A 13,323-nucleotide genomic window follows, 5' to 3' on the forward strand; every position below is an offset into this window, starting at 1 on the left:
TATACTACAAGGCTATAGTAATCAAAACAGCATGACATTGGCATAAAAACAAACACATCGATAACTGGAAAATAATAGAGAGCCCAGAAATAAATCCATGCCTATATGGTCATTTAATCTATGACAAAGGAAGCAAGAATTTACATTGGTGTAAAGACAGTCCATTCAATAAACGGTACTAAGAAAATTAGACACATACATTTAAAAAAAAAACCAAAAAATGAAACTGGACCACCTTATTATACCATATACAAGAATAACTCAAATGGATTAAAAATTTAAATGTAAGACCCAAACCATAAACTCCTAGAAGAAAATCTATGAAGTAAACTCTCATATATTACCCTTAACAATATTTTTACCGATATATCCCCTTGGGCAAGGGAAACAAAAGGAAAATTAAATAAATGTTCTAAATCAAACTAACAAGTATTTTTCACACAAAGGAAACTATCAACAAAACAAAAACGCATCCTACTGAATGGGGAAGATATTTGCCAATGATACACCTGATAAGGGATTAGTATCCAAAACTTATTTAAAAAACTCATGCAACTCAACACCAAAAAAACAAACAACCCAATTAAAAAATGGGCAGAGGACATGAAGAGACATTTCTCCAAATAGGACATACAGATGGCCAATAGATATACAAAAAGATGCTCAAAATGACTAATCATCAGACAGATGGAAGTAAAAACCACAATGAGATACCACCTCACTCCTGTCAGAATAGCTAACATGAATAAATCAACAAACCACAAGTGTTGGCGAGGATGTGGAGAAAAGAGAACCCTCGTGCACTGTTGGTGGGATTGTAGATTGGTGTAGCCACTACGGAAAACAGTATGGAGGTTCCTCAAAAAATTAAAAATAGAACTACTTTATGACCCAGCAATTCCACTCCTGGGTATTTACCCAAAGAAATCCAAAAAATTAATTTGAAAAAATATATGCACCTCTATCTTTATTGCAGCGCTATTTACAATAACCAAGATTTGGAAACAACTGAAATGACCATCAATAGACGATTGGATAAAGAAAGTGTGGTATATTTACACAATGGAGTATGACTCTGCCATACAAAAAGAATGAAATCTTACCATTTGCAATAACATAGATGGACCTAGAGTATATTATGCTAAGCGAAATAAGTCAGACTGGAAAAGACAAATACCATATGATCTCATTTATATGTGGCATCTAAAGAATAGAATAAATGAGCAAACAAACAGAAATAGACTCAGATACAGAGAAAAAACCTGATGATTGCTAGATGGGAAGGGGATAGGGAGATATGTGAGAAAAGTGGAGGGATTAGGAAGTACAAATTGGTAGTCACAAATAGTCACAGGATGTGAAATACAGTATGGGGAATATAACGAAAAAAAAAAAAAAAAGAAAACTTGAAACCAATATTGGAGACAATTTTTTTCTAGGGATATCTGCCATTTCCAGAAGTGGTGACTAACAGACTGAGAAACTACACATTACTTTTGATAATATTGTTGGACTAGCTGTGCAAATATTAGAATCCAGGGCCCTGAAATTGGAGGGCCTAGTAAACCTCCCATGAATTGGATTAGGATTCCAAACAATTATACCCCAGGAGACAGAATTCCAGAAGATTATACTCCAAGAGTAACAGTTAACCAGAAACAAGTAGAATTGCAAGATTAGCTTTGGACTTTAAAATAAAATTACTTGTACGTTTCAGACTTTAAAATAACTTTTTAGATGAAAACATAATAACCAAAATGAGCAGAAGAAAAGATGAAGTACCAATAAAGGGGATGGGGACCAATTAGACACAATAGAAAAAGACATTAAATATGTACCGTTGTTAAGTTTAAGGGGATTTAAGAAAAGGAAAAAATGTAGCCAAGAACTGAAATCTATAAAATCTATTAAATCTCCTAGATTTTGCACAATTAAAATAACCAACATTTAGTAAATGCTTAATATGTTATAAACATTAGTCTAATTTATTTCTAGCAAAACAATTATGAGATAATTAGTAGTATCCTATTTTACCTACACGGAAACTGAGGCTTAGAAAATTTAAATGACTTGCTTACCACTGCATAGTTACCTAGTGGCAAAGTCAAACTTTCAACCTGAAACTCTGACACCAGAAACTAAAATGTTATTTACTGTAACATAAATTAAGACCATACTGGTTTGCAACAATATCTCTTGAATAAATTAATTTAAAATTTAATTTCATGCTTTTATTCTTAACACGTTGAAAAAATTTCCAAACTGTATTTTTACATTGGGAGAGTACTGTATAAAGTAAGGCATATTCAGGTGCTTAAAAATCTTCAGCATTTATCTTGAACATGAGTCAAAATTATGTGTATTTATGTTATTGTTGTTGTTGGAGTAGAACTGTAGGAATTCTGACTAATCCATAGCAAAACCTTCAAGCTCTTCTTGAATGGAAACATTGATGTTTGTTTCCTTATCATTTTGTGCATTCCTTTAAAATTGAAATATAGCCAAAAAAACCTCACTTCATTAAAGTTTTCTGCTAGTTGGCTTCTGGTTTTAAAAAACTGCTGTGATTATGTGTTTATCACTGTCAAAAGACTTTGTGTTTGTAAAGCCATAAGATAATCGTGTTGAGGGCAACGTTCTTTTGCTTTACAATACTTAGACATCTAATGGTTTGTAATCTTTATGATTGTTGCTAATTAATATTTTTTGAGTGTCTGTGTTACATTTGACTGTACTAAATATTTTCTTGACTTGAAGGAGTATTATTTTATATTTAATACTGTATATGTATTTGGCACAAAGGAAAATATTACCTGTAGACACAAAGGGTGTCGGGCATTAAAATATTAATTTTATCACATTAGCACACATACATAAACATTAAAAAAAAAAAACTATACCACCATCACAAATGCATTTAATTTTATATCTTTCTATTTATCTATAGAAAAAGCCAAGGACTTCTTTATTATTATTATTTTTGATTCCTTTTTTTTTAAAATTAGTTTCAGGTGTACAAAACAACATAATGATTAGACATTTAAGCCCAGAGATTTGTTAGAAAAAAATGGAATAACCAAAGGATTTACTGGGGCACACATACCTTTAATTCAGCCTCTGACTCTCCAAAACCTCGCATAACATTTAGAACTGGCATACTCTACCAAATGATTAGATTGTGCCCAACTAATACAAGGAGTAGGAGTATCAAAAATAATATAATTACAAAGGGAAAAACAGTTTTATAGTTAACAGTGAATGTAAGAAACATGGTGTTCTACAATTAAATTAAAACACCAGAGGCCTACAACATTTCCACTAATCATTATTTTATTTTACTTTGCTTCTGAACTAATTTATATGCTAACCACAAAAAGAAGAAGCACATCAATTTTTTTCTGTATTCAAATTTACCTGGGTATCAAATGATGTAATAATGCATAAAACTGTTCACAAAAATATGAGTTAAATATAACACTCTTACTTTGCCTTCAGAAAACAACTTACACACTTTAAAGGTCTAAAATAACATTTTTATCTATCCAGAACTACTAATTAACTATAGGTGTCATTAAAATTTTCTGCCACCTGGTTCTTTAATTATTATTTAATAGCCAAATACCAGATCCAAGATACCACAAATCTATTATTCTTTTCTCAGTTCCTTCAAATTGGGACAGTTCCTCTAAAGCTCATTTCTTGTTAGCTCATGGCTTACAGTATTATTAACTATTTTTTATGATGTTATTCTATTGCCATGGTTAACTACTGTTAATTTACAATATAATAGGGGTCTGACAAGCACTCTGCTAAGCTTTCTACTTATATTTCCTCATTCATTCTTAATATTCTTATCCTAAAGTTGTTGATGAAGCAACTGAAAATCAAAGAGGACAAGTAATTTGCCCAAAGACATGGAGCCAAAAAAGCAGAGGTGAGATTCAAATTCAGATACATTTGACTTCAAAACACAGGTTTTTAGTCACTACACTTCCACTTCAGATTTTGTACTTTTACATTTTATTAAAATTAATCCATGGAGCAATGGAAGAAAGATTAGACTAAAACAAACAAACAAACAAACAAACAAACAAACAAACAAACAAACAAACAGACATGTTGCTAATGATACCAGCTACTCTTTCCGATACATAAGCAGGAATGCTTACTTAAAATTCTCTAAGACTCCAATTGTCTGAGCTACTTAGACAAATCCAGTGAACAGTAATACAGAAGACCTTTGTTCTCTGAAAATTTTACTCATACATTAATACTGACAAAGTATGCCTATCAAAATAAATTCTATCTCAACTTTACTGAGTCATATTAGGTAAGTAACAGCCAACAGAGATCGACACAAAAAAAAACAAAAAAAGAAAGGAAAAATGAAATTTAAAAATTAACGAAACTTTCAGTTTTTGGCAGAGCCTGATTTTTACTGTTTTTTTTTCTTCTGGTGGAAAACTGGACATTGCATTGCACTATGGCCCCAAAGAGTTTATAAAGGGAAATGTGGGTAATATTAACTGAAACATTTCAACTAATGGATGGAAGACGAAGGGGATTTTGTGTGGAGAGAGGAATAAATCCTTCAGTCATAAAGTTATGTCATGCCAATTAAAATGCACTCCCAAGTTACAAAGCAGCTGCCAAACTGCAGAGTGTTTTCAGAAAATATTTCTGAAGAGGGTCTACGTGTCACAAGGGCTTTTGACATTCATCCTCAGAATATTTCATCCATAAATATAACTTTATGCAAAAGCAAAGAGAGTTTGCCAAGCACAGAATTTCATTTAGCACCCTGGTAGTTTACTTAATTAGAATACACCCAGACTTCCTTAATACTCTTTTGTAAGCCTAAATAAACTTCATCACCACAAACTGACTTTTAAATTATGTGGTTCTTAAGAGCCTATGGGCATGTAATAGAACATACTGTAAATATAGTCATTAACACACACACTCACACACACATACACACACACACAAACACAAACACACTCGGAGAATCTAGCAATAGATAGTAAAACTATTCATGTTACTCTCCAATTATATGAACTTTGGAAAGACAAATATTAACCTCTACTAGACTCTATTTCTTATCTGCAAAAAAAGAAGAAAATACTTGCTGCTTCTTAGCTACTATATTGTTTTCAAGACTAAATAAGATAATGTTTGCAAAGTGCACAGTACAGTGCTGATGTGGTAAATGTGAGCAAACAATATTTAAGATAGTATTAGTGAAAAAAATGATAAATGGAAGTCAAAAGTCCTAAATTAGAGTCTTTTCACTGTCATTAACTAGATGTGTGACCTTAGGAAAGTCTCATTACAATAGTTGTCCTCAGTTTCTCTATATGTAGCACCAGAACACATTCAAGATCAAAGAGTCTTAATTTTATTACAGTCTAGCTATGATCAGATGGATTAAGAATTCTCAGCACCTAATATAGCTAAAGGTGTTATATAAGCCTTTCCATTAGGCTGGCCTTTAAATTTCACATTTGAGAAAGGGTGTACTTAGTAAGAACCTTTTATTGATTTACTTGTGAAAATATGTCAAGAATGAGTATACTATCATCTTATAATGAATTACTCTCAAGAGGAGCCTTACTTGATTACTCAGTCCTTGTTTTCAGGCAGCATGACTAATAAAAACTGTGAACAACCATCCCAATGAAAAACATTGGGAGGGGTGTAAGAAGGCATTTGTTAAATTGTGTCAATGACCAGGAATGATAATCAGGAAATCACAGAGGACAAGTTTAAAGTGAAAGCAGGAATGCTGGGCACAGTACCAAAGCAAAATTGTGCCATGAAGGTTTTTAATGAGACATGACATTTTTGAACTTTTCCTTACCTATATTTTGAACTTTTCCTTACTAGGTAAGGGGCAGGATATAAAGTACAAGATCGCTTCAGGTAAGAAATCAAGTGAAAAATACATTAATTGTACAGTTCCCAATTTTGTGAAGATAAAATATGACTAAATCTCTAAGAAAAAGGAACTGACTAAGAAACAAAGCTTTGCAAAGAGGGCAAAAGAAATCAGTCCTCCTAATAGATAACCAGAAGCTGACAGTCATACAATACATTCATGGATCAAAACATAAAATGAAGAGCATTTTACTTACTAGAACTGAATGATAGCTAAAAAACTGTGCATCTAAAACTGTGGACTGCAACAGTTTTGTTGCACATTTAATGTGTAATTACTCAACTTATATTTTCACCAAGAAAAAAAGGGTTATTAAAAAACAGGATTTGAAAAGTTTTAATAGATGATGTATTACAGAATTATACACTTGAAACTTATGTAATTTTACTAACCATTGTCACCCCAATAAATTTTAATTAAAAAAAAGTTTTATTCCTCATGACTGTGCAACAAAAGCACTGAGTCTAAGTTTGGCAGGTGTCCAAGGGACTTAAAATTTCCCTAATTCATCCATAAATAGAACAGTTAGTTTCTCAGATGAAGGGATATGGTAACTTCACATGCCACTATACATCTATTTGCAGTTTATCTTGCTTCTTAGGAAAAGGAAATTGTCAAAAAAAACATAAATATGACTTAGGAGAACATGAAAACTGAAAACCAAATCCTTGACCAAGCAGTTTTGCCTTTCACTTGGGAGGAGTCGATTGTAGAGATTGCAGATGACATCATCAGTTATTGAAATTGATGGAGCTGCTAAGATAACATTCTTCACCCCAGTGTAAACACTGATGGATCCTTCGAGAGATGCCTTACATTGCAAGTCTGGGAGTTACTTTATGGGTCTGACAAGTGTGACCTTTAAAATAATGTATTTGCTATAAAAGAGGAAAGAAAAGTCTTTATAACTAAAATATATTGGCTACAAAATTACTTTCCAGCAAGTAGTCTGATTACAATCAAAATAACATACCAAAATGAAACAGTTTACCTGTGATCAATTTAATGTAGTTATAAAATGCTAATTATGAGAGCAAACACATTCAAGTTTTGTAGTACCTATGTCTATAAAACTCACAGAGAATCTAACATTCAGTGATGTGTAGCACATATGGGTAAGCAGATGGCTGAAGTATTATTTTTAAAAACAGGAATTTTGCTGACAAAATACAGAATAGGAATGGTGTGATTGGACAGCTAAGAGGATGTTATTTATGAGGCAGTAAACTCATGCTCAGTAATTGGATTCTTGTAAATGGCAAATAAAAAGGACTTGGGGCGGGGGATGAGGGTTTGCAGATATAGAAATGGAGAAGAAATTCTTCTTACACTATACCTATTTGTAATTTTCATCGTAGCTCATCACCTTTCACTTTCTTGGCTTTAACAGAGCTATAAGAGTAGGAGGTCTGTCTTAACATATCAAGCATGATTCATGCAAATAATTAACTTTTGCCTTTTTGATACAATTCTGGGGGGCAAAAACATAAGAAAACAATTCTGTACACAATGTGATATACAAGTATAGGTGATGTATTATAGAATTGTACACTTGAAACTTATGTAATTTTACTAACCATTGTCACCCCAACAAATTTAATTAAACAAACCAAAAGCTGGTGTGGTAATATTTATATCAGACAAAATAGACTTTAAAACAAAGACTTAAATGGCCACTTAAAATAACTTGGTCAAAGGGTTCAAACTGTCAGTTATAAGATGAGGAAGTTCTGCGAATCTAATGTACAGCATGGTTACTATAATTAATAATACCGTATTCTATAAAAAATTTGCGAAGAAAGTACCTCTTAAGTCATCTTAAGCGTGCTCTAAACACATACACACACACACACACACACACACACACACACATACACACAAGGTAACTATGTGAGGTGTGAGTGTGTTAATTACCTCAATTGTGGTAATTATTTCACAATGTATACATATATCAAACCATCACATTGTATATCTTAAATATAGAGGGTACCCAAAAAATGTATACACATTTTAAGAAAGGAAAAAACTGTATTAAAATTGTAATACTCAATATATACCAATAACAAAAGATGAATACAAGTCATGTGTATACATTTTTGGGCACCGCCGGTGTACACAATTTTTGTTTGTCAGTGACACCTCAAAGCTGAAAAGAAATATATTGCTGATTCGATGCCTCTTCTTTGAACTACTTTAACACCTTGTTTATATCCTCAATATTCATCATATTTAACTGAGATTCCTGGAACCTGCATGCCTTCTTGAATTTTCTATCACTTTGCAGAAATCATAGATTGTCTCTTGCACATAGTATTTTATTCTTTTAACCAGTAATTAGACTTGGCCAATAATAAATGGTCAGTAAAAATTTAATGAATACATTCATGAAACCCTATTAGTCAATTAATATATTTAAACCATCATATTTAAAATTGCAGCAATTTTGGGGGAGGTGAAAGTTTAACTTCTCTTTAATAATAACCATTTTTTAAGAAAGAGGTTTAATAATTATATAATTAGCTTAAATCTCAAATTCCCTGTCTAAATTTGTATTATTGCATTAAATTAAATTTGTATTATTGCACAACAATGAGGTATAAACTACATTTCAAGACCTCTAAAGATCAAGTACAGGATTCACATGTTAACTTTTCCAAATATGTATAATCAAGTTTTCCTCACATTTTACTTCAAAATATTTGAAGATATTCAATTCAGTTTCATCCCCAGCTTTTGTTTTTGTTATAATGAGAGCTTGACTTAATAGAAAAATATGTAAATTGTGTGTAATGGATAATTTTATTTTAGAAGCCAACATTTTCTTGTGCTCTCCCCACCCCTCAGAAATCGATCCCATCAGATGTTCTCTTTGCTGTGGGCATCACAGACACAGGGGTGTGGTCAGCACAACCCCTGCTTCCTCGTCACCATATGACCAACCCAGGAAAGGAAGTTTCCTTCTGGGGGACAGGCCTTCACAAAGTGGGCCGGGGCCAGGAGAGCCGGTTCAGTTAGGCCTTGGTACAGCACAGGTTATCCATTAAGGACCCCGGAAGTATAACAAATTCAATTTTCTCAATAAAATAATAGAAACCCCCCCACACACACACACACACAAACTACAACAACAACAACAACAACAACAAAAGGCAGGAGGAAAAAAGAAAAGAAGAAAAAAAAATCTACTATGAAACCTCAGCAGCATCCCAGCACTCAGTTTAAGTATAAAAAAGAGATGAACAGAAAACAGTGAAAAGGACAAGAAAACCAACAAGGCCACCTCCGGGGTGGTGGTCCACAGGTAGGTGCCAGGCCCACGCCCGTGCAGACGGTAAGCGCATCACTGGACAAGATGGAGCCCTCGGCCGAGAGCTGTGCCGGAAGCAGCAGCACCGCTGGCTGGTGGTTGGGGCATTTCTGTGCGCTGCAGACAGGACTGTTCCTGGTGCGGAAGAGCAATGACTAACTACCCTGGGAACTATCAGCTGTGTGTGAGCTACAAAGGCCAGGTGGGGCACTACTACATCCTGTACCAGACCAGCCAGCTCAGCTTCCACGAGGAGGTGCCCTCGGAGAAGCTCATGCTGCTGGTGGAGCACTACGCCTCAGACAGATAGACTGTACCAACCTTATCCAGCCAAAGATCATGGAGGGCATAGTGGCAGCTCAGCGCACAGTGGCAGCTGAACACTGGACCTGAAACTGCTGCAGACCACTGGGAGGAGGAACTCTGGATATCTGATGCTGGGCATTGACTGAGGGAACAACACCTCTCTTAAGGGCATAAAGAACGACACCACTGAGGCCTTTCTGGGTGTAGCCTGCGTCATGACACAACTTTGGCACAGTAAACAGGTGAAGCTTTAGGGTGTGACTGTGGAGAAGAATGTGACCAAGGGGAGCCTGGTGGGTTTTCTGCAGTGGGGGTCGGTTGGTGCTACTTGGAGACTGTCCCCTCAAGTTCTCACTAGATGTCTGCAAGGCTATGGAATACCAGGAGGGCAACAACTTCACATACCCAGACCTGGCTGCCTGCAGTGTGCTGCTGTCCAAGGGCAACATGCTCAAGGGCACCGACTCAGGCCTCATCAGAGAGTCCAGCAGCACCGGGACAGAGGTGAGCCGTGCAGCAGGTGGATAGCCCAGGAGGCCCTGAGAGAGGAGGAATTCTTCACCAAGTTGAATGTGTAGTTTCAGAATCCATCTCTGGAAAATCTACTCCTTTCGGTGAGTGCCATATCCAACAATATCCCTGAAGGACATTGTCCCTCAGGTGGAGAAGGGCTACAAGATGAACTCCCCCAATGGCTGCCTGCCTTTCCCCTAAGAGGTCATGAAGAACTGCCGGCAGCTGGACCAGCATGTGGCCCTCCTTCCTGCAGCTCTGTGAACCCTTCCAGCACCTCACAACCCATGAGATGGAATCATGATAATCCACTCCATGAGGAAAAATGATGCATAAACATATAACATTAGGATAAACTCTGGCATACATCAAGTAACATACAAAGCACCATTTGTTCACATTATCAGATTAAGCAAATAGCTAAAGATTAAAAATCAGAATTGCATTATATCAGAGACTTTTTTATCTCTATTACGCAAACTAATCATGTATGTTCACAACCACCTGCTTTCTGACACATCATTCTTGACAGTAGAGGCATCAGCCTGCAGAAGGGTAGTAGAATTCTTTGCTGGAGGGCCTGAGAAACAATGCTGAATACAGCACTGGTGTTCCCATAAAGGACTTTGGAATCAGAAAATCTGTATTTGAGTCCTATTTCAATCTCTGACTAGATTACAACTTCAGCTGATAACTGAAATTATCTAAAGTCCGCTTTTCTCACATGCATAAAAGGCAATCAATATTATTTACTTCACAACAATCTTCTTAGCTCTATGTGAGAAAATAAGTTATGCTATTAAATGACTGCCTAGCACAAAGTGACTTCTCCATAACTGTAATTATGAAGTCATGGATAGAATTGTGTTTTACAAAGCTGCTCTAGATGGCAAAGGCTAAAGACAAAGAGAATTCTAAAAGCAACAAGAGGAAAGCAGTTAGTTGCTTTCAAGGGAGCTCCCATCAGACTGTCAGTTGTTTCTCAATAGAAACTTTGCAGGCCGGAAGAGATTGGCACAAAATATTCAAAGTGATGAAAAGCAAGGACCTACAACCAAGATTATTCCACCCAGCAAGGCTATCATTTAAAATCGAAGGACAGATAAAGAGCTTCCCAGATAAGAAGAAGCTAAAGGAGTTCATCACCGCCAAATCAGTATTATAAGGAATGTTAGAGCGACTTCTTTCAGATGGGGGAAAAAAAGATAAAAAGTATGAATGATAAAATGGCAATAACTACCTATCTATCAACAATTACTTTCAAAGTAAATGTATAAAATGTTTCAATAAAAAAAATAAGGTAGCTAAATGGATAAGAAAACAAAACACATATGCTGCCTATAAGAGACTAAATTCAGATTGAAAGACACACACAGACTTAAAGGGATGGAAAAAGTTGTTTCATGAAAATGAAAACAAATAAACAAACCAAACTGAAGTAGCAATACTTATATCAGACAAAATAGACTTTAAAACAAAAGCTATAACAAGAGACAAAGAAAGACTCCATAATCCCACTTCCTGGTATTTATCTGAAGAAACCCAAAATGCTTCTTCGTGGGGATATGTGCTTCCATTTGTTCATTGCAGCATTATTTACAATGGCCAAGATGTGGAGGGAGCCTGGGTGTCCATTGATGGATGAATGGATAAAGAGGAGGTGATATATATATATATATATATATATATATATATATATATATACACACAATGCAATATTCCTCGGCCATGGAAGGTTAGGGTTCTTGCCATCTGCAGTGGCATGGATGGACCTGGCAGGCTTTGTGCTGAGTGGAGTATGTCAGATAGAGAAAGACACATGCAAAGTGATTTCACTCATATGTGGAATCTAAAGAGCAACAACAACAACAAAACAAATAAAACAGAAACAAACTGATAGAGAGAAAAATTTGATGGCTGCCAAATGGGAGGGGTGTTGGGTGACAGGGTGAAAAAAGTGAAGGGATTAAGAAATACAAACTGGTAGTTACAGAATAATCATGGGGATGTAAAATAATGCATAGGGAATATAGTCAATCATATAATAACTGTGTATAGTGACAGGTGAGTAATAGACTGTACAGGAGGATCACTTCTTAAATTATATAAATGTCTAACCACTATGCTGTACACCTGAAATTAATATAATGTTGAATGTCAACTGTAATTAATTTTTTTTTTAAATGGGGAGATGACGGGTAATGAGTGGTCTAAATTTTCAGGTATGAAAAAAGTAAGTCATGGGGATGTAACATAACAGCATATATAGCCAATAATACTGTGATAGCAGGGTATGGTGTCGGATGGTTGCTCAACTCATCATGGTGATCACCTCTTTAGGTTTATAAATGTTGAACAAGTACGGTGTATACCTGAAACTGATGTAATGTTGTATGTTAGCTATATATATATTTTTTAATAAAAATCTTTAAAACAAAGAAAAACAAAACAAAGCTGATCTAGGAAACCAACATTTGGAAACCTATGTAGGATACTACATCACGCATATAACAGATAAATTAAAATGTGCATTATTATCGAAGATAAATGATGAAGAACATCGATTCTCACATGTGTATATGCATGTATGCAGATGTGATCTATATTATATTACAACACATTAGATTTTTTTATCAAGATAAATATTTTCAAGGTTATAGCAGCAGTCCCCAACTGGAAACAACCAAGGTGGACCAAAGCAACTGCTCAAATGAGGTTCAACCCTGTGGGGGCAACAGACAGCAACATGTTTCCACAGAACTCTCTCAAATGCTGGCATTTACTGGAATATTAGTTGAAGAAATTTCAATCTTGAAGTCTAACTCAAATGAATTAAATAAGGAATACACAAAAGAAAACTAAAAGCAGCAATTTCTAACCTCTTTTCTCTTTTAGACAACCCATTTTTACATGTGTCTTTAAGCTTCATTTGTCATTTTTATGCAGATTATGCAGACATCTGTGTTTTTAGTTATGAGTTCTGAAATTGCATTTCAATTTTCCAATTATATCTTTCTACTTTGCTTTTTGCTGACACCTCCAAGTCACCATCTTTCTCCAGAACGCTTTTTGTCTAACACTGTTCCCTTTGCTGGGAGCCACATCACAGTTTTCCCAATCCTACATGGAGGAAATATCAGACTTCAGTGAGAAATATACAGGAATGAAGGAAGAGGTGAAAGCAAGAGAAGTTAATGATTTGGGTAATGTGCATTTTGTTGTTAATATATATTAAATACGGATATAGTTGTACATATTA

General features: G+C 35.0%; 1 pseudogene; it reads left to right on the forward strand.

The window, feature by feature from the left end:
* Nucleotides 1-9,290: 9,290 nt before the first annotated feature.
* Nucleotides 9,291-10,368, forward strand: LOC117022888 (tyrosine-protein kinase CSK-like; annotated as a pseudogene).
* The last annotated feature ends 2,955 nt before the right edge of the window (nucleotides 10,369-13,323 follow it).

The sequence above is a fragment of the Rhinolophus ferrumequinum genome, chromosome 6 (genome assembly GCF_004115265.2).
Source record: "Rhinolophus ferrumequinum isolate MPI-CBG mRhiFer1 chromosome 6, mRhiFer1_v1.p, whole genome shotgun sequence".
NCBI classification, from domain to species: domain Eukaryota; kingdom Metazoa; phylum Chordata; class Mammalia; order Chiroptera; family Rhinolophidae; genus Rhinolophus; species Rhinolophus ferrumequinum.